The sequence below is a fragment of the Etheostoma spectabile genome, chromosome 12, assembly GCF_008692095.1.
Source record: "Etheostoma spectabile isolate EspeVRDwgs_2016 chromosome 12, UIUC_Espe_1.0, whole genome shotgun sequence".
Taxonomy (NCBI): domain Eukaryota; kingdom Metazoa; phylum Chordata; class Actinopteri; order Perciformes; family Percidae; genus Etheostoma; species Etheostoma spectabile.
Window position 1 is genome coordinate 3,954,860 of NC_045744.1, and position 10,335 is coordinate 3,965,194.

The window sequence follows — 10,335 nt, forward strand, 5'->3', positions numbered from 1 at the left end:
AATATTTGTGTCTTTGTTTTCTTTGTTAGATTAGTGGCGTTATGGTCTTTTAGTAATGTTAGTTTTTATTTCTTTGAATGTACATAATCATTTGCATAGTCATACCTAACAACGTCTCTGATTACTTTGTGGCCTGACCTGCGTAGTGGGAACCCCTGGGATTATTAAAATCAAATTCATATGGAAACTCTTGGGTGAAAGTCCAAAGGTGGCGTGTCTAAGTGGGAATTATTAACTTGGCTAACCCTCCATTGGCCTGGTTACATATGCATAATTTTCTAACCTGGTTCCTTCAGACATTTTAACTTTTTAAAACTCAACACCATCTTGGTCATTGCCATAGTTATCTCATGGACAGTGAAAGCAGCAGTTCGTTCCATCTCCATTCGAAGGATCCTGTAAGGTGTCTTGTATGTAGCCACCGCATCGCTAGAGCAACCTGGGCTGACGCTGCCGGGTGGTAGCTCCTCAGTGTTAGCATTGCTAGCACAAGCACCGGCTCTTGCTGCTCTTTAGTAACGTTAGTCAGTTGCCGTCGTGAAAAAGGTTTGTACCTTTGGAAGTTTTGCTAAAAACTTTCTGCTTTTCTCCCCGCTTCTTCCTTTTTTTTCAGAACCCACTTCGGTAGCTTCCCTCATTTTTCAGCGTCTGTAGCCTCCAGCTTAGCGCATGCTGAGCCGTTTTTCACAAACACACGCAGATGCGCAGAAGAATAATGGAATAGTCCAATGTGTGGGACTGGGGGGAGTTTCTCATCATGAATTAACAATTGGATAGCACTTCAGCGTATCAATGTTTGAGATATATGAATTGCTGAAAAGTAAGACAACAAATCGTAACCATAAGTTTAGAGGCGTTTTACGGGGCCCTGGTAGCTTGGGGCCCCAGGCAATTGCCGACCTTTGCCTAATGGTATGTCCGCCTCTGGTGCTGGATATTTTTTGTACAAATAATCCAAACAATGATTTACTTTCCCTAAGATTTTAAAAATCCAAAAAGTATGGCAAAAAACCCAGAATAAAATGAGATAAAGTGCACATAGTTTGATAAAGATATGGATACTTTCAAAAGTGTGAAACTCTTTTCATAAAGTGGAAGAAATCATAATTAAGCTTCAGTACAGTATACAGGAAACTGCTACTTTGGATCCATAGTGGAGAAGAGACCTGATAAAACACTCAAACATCAAGTCGCATTTACTGCATCATTTTTGGACTGAAGAATACACGACACATGATAAACCTCAGATAGCATTCTCTTCGTCAATTTTCATAGCGTCCTTTGTCAATACTGTATCGATATGCTAATAAAGCCCTTATACTTGGACTTAGAAACAATGACTGGAGAAAACAAGAAAGAAAAAAGCAAATCATGTGACAGTATCACATGTACAGAAACATGGCACCTACAGCAAATCCATGATATCCATAAATAAAAATATATTGTTGTTATATACATAAATATGCACCTTTCTGTCACCCTCCAAGACATCCCTCACTCCTTTCCCACTTATTTCGTACAGCTTTATTAGTTAGCCCGCGTGGTGAGCCGAACCCCGATAAGCGGTGGAAGATGAATGAATGAATGGATGGATGTTTGGCCCAGCGATTAATAACACATCCACCTGCTTTAGGGTATGATTATGCATGAACAAATGTGACTCTGAAGAGACATTATAATGTGCAGGTCCTCTAGCAAATGTAATCCGTTGCCATCTTGGCTGTGTATGTAGCGAGGAAGGGTAGAATAAATGAGACAGATGACCTCCTACTCCCTACTCTTTGTCTTCATGGGACACTGAGACAAGCAGTGTGAAATAGATAAAAAGAGAGAAAGACAAAAGTTTGACCAGCTGTCTGCATTGGCGGTCCTCTTGTCCATCAGACTGTATCAAAACCGGCTCTGGATTTGAACTGGCTTCTATCCTACGTTGGTCTGCCTTTGTTTGATCTGCAGGGAGAACTGGCTACCAGAGCGAGATTGTTCCCCGTGGTATCGAGAGACAATTGAGTCTCTTTTTCATAGCGATTTATTGATTACATCACTCGCACATCTGTCAAAGAAGAAGGGTTGCTATTCTTTCTAGGTGTTGTCTGCAACTGAATTAAAATGATTCAAGCAAACATATCAGTTATTGATATTTCATAGAATCCAAACAGTTCTCATTTCCTTATAAAGGAGTGATCATCATCATTTCCAGCCTGATCATCCCCCCTGGTAGTGGACCTCATGCGGGACATATTGGTACCACTTTACCACACACACCTGAACAAAACATCTTCTACTTTCTAAAGAAAACCCACACAAGACGATTGGCTGCCCAATGTTGTAATGCATAAAGATTGTCTTTATTGTTATCTGTCAACAAGAGACAAACCAATCCAATGAAAGCATCAATCTGATCACATGTATCATCCACGGGACTTGGCATGCATGACTCCGGGCTGGCGTTCAGTTTTCTATGCTCCTCATATCTGGAACAAACTTCCAGAAACCTGCAGATCCGCTGCTACTCTCAGTTCTTTAAATCAAGGCTGAAGACCTTTCTTTTTGATGTTGCCTTTCTTTAAAGACTGTTCTTTTCTTTAAGGTTTGATTTCTTATGCTGCACTGCAACTTTTATTCTTGTGTTTATGCGTCTAATGTTTTATTTTTTAACTGTCTATTCGTGTGTTAACTGTTTTTAATGCTTATGACACTTGTGTCTTGTGGTTAGGGTTAGGGTTTTATACAGAAGAGACAGAGAAAGACAGACTCGAAGGTAGCACTTTAAGAAAAAGTGTGAATGCGTAGTGTCGAAAACAGACACGAAAGGCAGCCTAGATCGGCTTAATTAGTGTGAAGAAGAGTCCAGGAGACGAAAGGTAACGTCACTAAAAATAGAGTCGTGAAGGGTAGGGACACTGAGGGTGATCACGAAAGGTAGCACTAAAATTGACTAATTAGTGTGAAGGTAGTCTCAAGTGGGTTAGGGTTAGGTTAGGGGGTTAAGGTTAGGGGGTTGGCGGGTTAGGGTTTTATCGTCTAATGTTTCTATTGTTACCATATAATGTTTGTACTTGTGTTTTATCTGTTTAACTGATTTTGTCAAGCACTTTGAATGCCTGTTCTGAAATGTGCTCTACAGATAAAGCCGCCTTGCTGCCTAGTGAGATGATCCTGCAGCCTTACTTTTAACTGACCCTCGCCACCAGTTTACATCCAAGGGCATGTCATACAGCCGCCTCATGGACCTTCTACTGGAGAAGTCATAATCTTATTTTAAATTGATTTTGCTTTTCAATAACTATTGCCGTGATTCATTTTACCTGGAAGGTTTACTGTGAAGTTTCTATTTCTGCTCCTTTTCATTTATCAACCAATTGTCATTAACATGTTGAGGTTACATCAGGTCTTATAATAAAAGGGCATTGATTAAACATGAGGAAAAGCAGAACAGAAGACAAATAACATGCACTTATTAGTAGTAATTCAAATAAATTGTAAAAGCCCATGGTTATTTATTAAAAGCCGCCTTTTGTATATTTCAGTGTTTCAATTCATGTTTTTTACCCTATGTTTTTTCAGATTTATTCATATTTATTTAGCAGCTTTCCTCGCAGCAGCAATAACAACATATATATTTCTTTTTGGTAGATTGGATCTTCACAGTCTTCTGTCCATGTTGGAGGGTTGGTTAGAAAAAGGTGGGGACGTTGAGGGGTTCACTGCAGGGCAAGAAAGATGAGAGGGAGAAATGACAACCTGGACGGGTGGAACACAGTATTACACCACATCCCTCATAGCTTCAGAACTGATTCATCCCACTTAGTAAGTGGTTGTTTCATGCGAAAAAAACTTTCTCGGGTCATTTCATATGCACAAAGCAGAATACAGCTGTGTCATACGGAGTCAGAGGCTATTGAATATCTTCTTATTTATCATCACGACATAATAATATGGCCGTGTGACGTTCCTGCTGCAGCTCTCCGTCCTTGTCGTCCTTTCGCTGAGTCATGTTGCTTCATCTTCTGCCCGTGATTTATGGACAGACACGTATCGAGTTAGGTAAGACAGGTAGAGATCAGCCTCACCTGTACTTGCCTGTACGCTATATTTTCCTCAAACATTCACATCTATTGTAACACAAGTGCACTATAGGCACAGTTGATTTATGGAGGCTTGTGTTGCTGTCATAAGATACCCTTATGATAAGCAGAGATGGCAAAAGTACTCACTTCCTGTACTCAAGTAGAAGTAGAGGTACTTGTGTTAAAAATACTCTGGTAAAAGTAAAGTACTGATTACTTCTTTACTCAAGTAAAAGTACAAAGTACAGGCTTGGAAATTGACTTAAAGTATAAAGTAAAAGTTGCCTTAGAATGAGAAGCTCCCTGGACCGACAGATGTTACTAGAGAGACGCTGAGAAACTACAGTGGACGTGGACAAAAGGCTCTTTATTCTTTATATTGCCTACATTTGACATGGATTCTGCCAACATGCCCAAAACAAGCCTGTTTTTTTTGTGACAGAGACTCCAGGTTAATAAGATTCTGATAGTGAGATATGAACTGAATTGTGATTTTGTGAGAAGTCATTAAATTTGGTATTGATGATGCAAAAATAACAAAACTCAGTGAATGATGGAAACTTGTCAGTGAGGATAGATCAGGATTGGATTTAAAGCTGATCTGGTTTCCAACTTCATACAGTCTGTTTATTGTGACAGGACTCTAATATAATTCTGAGTAGCAAGATATGAATTCAATTGGATTTGTGTGAGAAGTCGTGTATATTACCATCAATTAGATTAAATTTGGTATTGATGATGCAAAAAATACAGGAACTCCAGTGAATGATTGGAAACTTGTCAGTGAGGACTGGATTAGGACTGGATTTAAAGCTGATTGTAGTTTCCAACTTCGCCCCTGGTGTGTATGTTAAAACACGGACGGAGACAATTGTCTCGTGATATTAGGCTGCAATCATGCAACGTTACAAACATGGGCTGGATAGCTCTGCTACGGCTGTGTGTTTGTGTGTGGTTCTGCAAAAATAAATAAATCGTAAAGGCTACCAAACAAATGCATAGGAATCATACATGTTATGTTAGTAAAAAATAATAAACCCACCTTATTACATTATCTTAATGAAGAGTACTAGCTTACTGTAGCAGTAATAATGCACCTAAAATACAAACAAGCCATCATGAATCAACAGCCACAAAATCACTAGCTAGCTTCAAATTTACCAGAACTATAGGCCATAAAATGAACTGACAACATATTGTAAGTTATATACTTTCAGTTCTCAAGGACGCACACACACATCTCAACTGATTATCCTCCGATAGACGAGCTTTAGTACAAACAAAGCATCGAGTCAATTTTGTAAAATGTAGGAGTAGAAAGTCCGATACTCGTGTTAAAATGTAAGGAGTAAGTAATAAAAAAAAAATAGTAAAGTATTAAAAATACCGTGAAATACTTGAGTACAATACTTTGTTACTTCCCATCTCTGAGGATAAGTAAGCATTTGTTCGTGAAAACAGCTTTTTATAAATTTCGTACACCATGTTCGCACTCACAAAGCCTGTGACTACTGTACTGTACTCCAAGTGGTCTGTAGACATGTGTTCTATCTGGAGTGAGTTGAGTGACACTTACCGCGCTTATTTCACACTTCGTCTTTTACGTGAGACCACTAAGAGGAGAGAAACAAGTTTTCAGTGCAGTAGCAGTTTTCAAACAGCTCCTACTTAACAAAGGTTTATAGAATAGTTCTGACATTATTTGCTTGCTTGCCGAGAATTAGATCAGAAGATCGATACCAATAAATGTGAACTACAACCAGTGGCAGGTTAGCTTAGCTTAGCATAAAGAGTGACAACAGGGGAACAGTTAGCATCAAAATGTCAAACTGTTCCTTTAACTACTGCAAACCAAAAAGTCAAGTTTAGAGGATACTTACCCATGGCAGCATTACCTCCCGGGCAGGGAACTGAGAAAATGACAAAACAAATGAAACATTAAAGCCGCTTGTTCTAATAATTACGACAACAATCACACCACGTGTGTTTTCACCTGATTATGTCCTCGGTTGACAGAAACCGACTTTGTCCCGTTTTTGCCCACCGGTGCCGCCACTACCGTGTAGACTCCCACACGTTTCCTCCTGGATGTCACAGTATTTGCTGCCTCCCGCTGCGTTACAGGTGTAGTTGGGCTGCGTCCCGTACAGCTGTACCGTGTGGTTCTGCATCTGAGGGCCCAAAGAGCTCCAGTACACCCTGAGGGAGTTGTTGGCCCTGCGATAGAGCTTGACGCTGGTTGGACGCAGGCACCTGCAAAGATTAGTTTGAAAAGGGTGAGTTTTGTTATTACCAGAGGTGGGTATAACGAGTTACATTTACTTGTACGTTTTTGAAAACTTCTAGGAGTATTTTGAAATCACTATTTACTTGAGTAATTAGTGAAGAAAAAACTGTACCCTTACTTCGCTACATTAGCTACAAGGAGCTCGTCACTTTTCTTTTTACCTCTTTGGTATTCTGTTTTTACCCCAGCGTACGTCTCATTTTAATGTTTTTTTGACAGAGAGAAAGTCTTCCGCTGAGGGCCTACCACGCGACTGCGTTCCACCAATCAAACGTCGTCGTGCAGTCACGTGACCGTGCTCGATCTCAGCGGCGGGACAGGTAGCTTCGCGGTCGTAGCAAAACAAAGACGTCAGAATCAACCGTCGCCAAGGCAACACGACGAGGAGAACCCCCCCCCCCCCCGGCCCTCCAGTGAAAGCATGGTTACCTTTGGAAGAGTGCAACCGCAGCTACATCATGTGCGTTTAGTGTCGACCAAAACAAACGGCACATGTAGCGTTCAACAACCCAACGTCTAACCTGAGGAGACTACGGTAGTTTAGTTTTGCTGTGGATAGGTGGATGTTTGTCTTTTAGGTTACATACAGTATGTTTTGCACATGCAGTATCCATCCAAATTTGACTGGACAAGTCTCTCACTTAAGCTATTTTGTATTAATAATTACTTTTAATTTTTTTATTGATGCACGAACTATAAGTTGCCTAAAGATGATTATTTTGTATTTTTGTCGGTTCGATTGATGCTTGTGTTAAGAAATAAATCAGACGTACTCACAGTTCTCACTACTTGAGTAGTTTTTTCATCAAGCACTTTTTACTCTTACCAAGTATTATTTGGATACTACTTTTAACTTTTACTTGAGTCATATTATTCTGAAGTCACAGTACTTTTACTTGAGTACCATTTTTGGCTACTCTACCCACCTCTGGTCGTTACTACTGACCATTTCACGCTCAAACAGGCATCTTGTGTATATTTTGTGGTGCGTGTACATGTGCGATTTGTCCTCACTGGATGAGAATCCGCGATATTTGCACTCTGACCGTGTCCCGTGCTGCTGATGGACACCATGTTGACGCTGTAGTTGGTGCCACAGGTGATGCATCCCATCAGGCAGTGGGTGTCCATGTGTGGCACTTTGCGTGCCCGCGTGGCGACATCAAGGTGGTGATGTAGGAGCGGCTCCGCTACCGGGGGCCAGGTCACGTTGGTCATGGCCGGGTGACCTGGTCACATTCACATACATGGGGCAGCAAGGACCTTGGGGAGACAATTACAGAACAATATCAATACTGGATTAATATATGTATTATGAGCAGGGCTTGAAATCACATTCGACACCATGCCACTGCGGTGAAATTGTCAATTGGCTTGCCCCGTTGGTGGGTAGCCAATTAGAATTGAATGATTCATTGTTTTTTTTATCACTGTTCTTTCACATTCCAACCGAGTCCACCTTTTCTTGGATTTGAGCAAAAAACTGTTTAACAATAACAAGGAGACGTTAAATACCAAGTGGACGGTTGGTGACAATGGCCGGTTTGTGAAATGCTGAATTACGACAGCATTGCAGAACAAATGTCAGCATGCAATATTGTTTTGTAGCTATATTGTTTGTATATATTGTTTACTATAGTCCAGCACTGATTTTGTTAATAACCTAACACACTTATGTTTTATCTTAACAAGTTTAAGAACAGTGCTTGGCATTTCCTGTATTACCCTTTATGAGGCAAAAAAAAAGTGGCTGGTACAAACCTTGTACTCGTGGTCAAAAGAGTTACTCCAAGCCTGATGATGAAATATATAATTTTTTTTATGTAACAATTGGTAATGGTTTAGCTGGATAGTTAAAAAATAGGCACAATCACAATCAATATTTTAGACCCAATAAGAAGGCACTCGGTCCTTTTTTGTACTGCATAAATAAAATGTGTTGATAACCAATCATACCTGTTTCCAAAGGTTTACTGTATCCGGGTAGACTTCTCCCCACAGTCGTCATGGCCACTGCCATGACCTCATAGGTTGAACCCAGGGCAGCTGTGTGAGCTCCCAGAGCCGTTTCTGGACTGGCACGAGTGTGTGTCGTAGCGTCATGGCTGTGACGGTGTAATTTGTGTTGGGGTGTTGGGCGTAGCGAAGTGGCTCGTACGTTGATTTGTTGGTCTGCGTCATGTTCACGATCTCTGGCGCACGGAGCTGTTTTTATACCAAAAACACGTGTTATTGGACACATTGAGAATTATGTAATGAAAACGATAATTGATGATCACTTCTTGCCAAGAGTTACATGAGGAGTACACAACTCTCATGCTTTATGGTAAATGTGACGCTACCTTCATCAACTGGTTAGCTTAGCTTAGCAACAAGACTGTAAATAATCCAAACAATGATTTACTTTCCCTAAGATTTTAAAAATCCAAAAAGTATTGGCAAAAAACCCAGAATAAAATGAGATAAAGTGCACATTAGTTTGATAAAGATATGGATACTTTACAAAAGTGTGAAACTCTTTTCATAAAGTGGAATGAAAATCATAATTAAGCTTCAGTTACAGTATACAGGAAACTGCTACTTTGGATCCATAGTGGAGAAAGAGACCTGATAAAACACTCAAACATCAAGTCGCATTTTTACTGCATCATTTTTGGACTGAAGAATACACGACACATGATAAACCTCAGATAGCATTCTCTTCGTCAATTTTCATAGCGTCCTTTGTCAATACTGTATCTGAATATGCTAATAAAGCCCTTATACTTGGACTTAGAAACAATGACTGGAGAAAACAAGAAAAGAAAAAAGCAAATCATGTGACAGTATCACATGTACAGAACAATGGCACCTACAGCAAATCCATGATATCCATAAATAAAAATATATATGTATGTTATATAACATAAATATTGCACCTTTACTGTCACCCTCCAAGACATCCCTCACTCCTTTCCCACTTATTTTCGCACGGGTTTTATTAGTTAGCCCGCTGCGATCGCGAGCCAAACCCCGATAAGCGGTGGAAGATGAATGAATGAATGGATGGATGTTTGGCCCAGCGATTAATAACACATCCACCTGCTTTAGTGTATGATTATGCATGAACAAATGTGACTCTGAAGAGACATTATAATGTGCAGGTCCATCTAGCAAATGTAATCCGTTGCCATCTTGGCTGTGTATGTAGCGAGGAAGGGTAGAATAAATGAGACAGATGACCTCCTACTCCCTACTCTTTGTCTTCACTGGGACACTGAGACAAGCAGTGTGAAATAGATAAAAAGAGAGAAAGACAAAAGTTTGACCAGCTGTCTGCATTGGCGGTCCTCTTTGTCCATCAGACTGTATCAAAACCGGCTCTGGATTTGAACTGGCTTCTATCCTACGTTGGTCTGCCTTTGTTTGATCTGCAGGGAGAACTGGCTACCAGAGCGAGATTGTTCCCCGCTGGTATCGAGAGACAATTGAGTCTCTTTTTCATAGCGATTTATTGATTACATCACTCGCACATCTGTCAAAGAAGAAGGGTTGCTATTCTTTCTAGGTGTGTGTCTGCAACTGAATTAAAATGATTCAAGCAAACATATCAGTTATTGATATTTCATAGAATCCAATAACAAGTTCTCATTTCCTTATAAAGGAGTGATCATCATCATTTCCAGCCTGATCATCCCCCCCTGGATAGTGGACTCATGCAGGGACATATTGGTACCACTTTTACCCACACACACCTGAACAAAACATCTTCTACTTTCTAAAGAAAACCCACACAAGACGATTGGCTGCCCAATGTTGTAATGCATAAAAGATGTGCTTTATTGTTATCTGTCAACAGAGAGACAAACAAATCCAATGAAAGCATCAATCTGATCACATGTATCATCCACGGGACTTGGCATGCATGACTCCGGGCTGGCGTTCAGTTTCTATGCTCCTCATATCTGGAACAAACTTCCAGAAACCTGCAGATCCGCT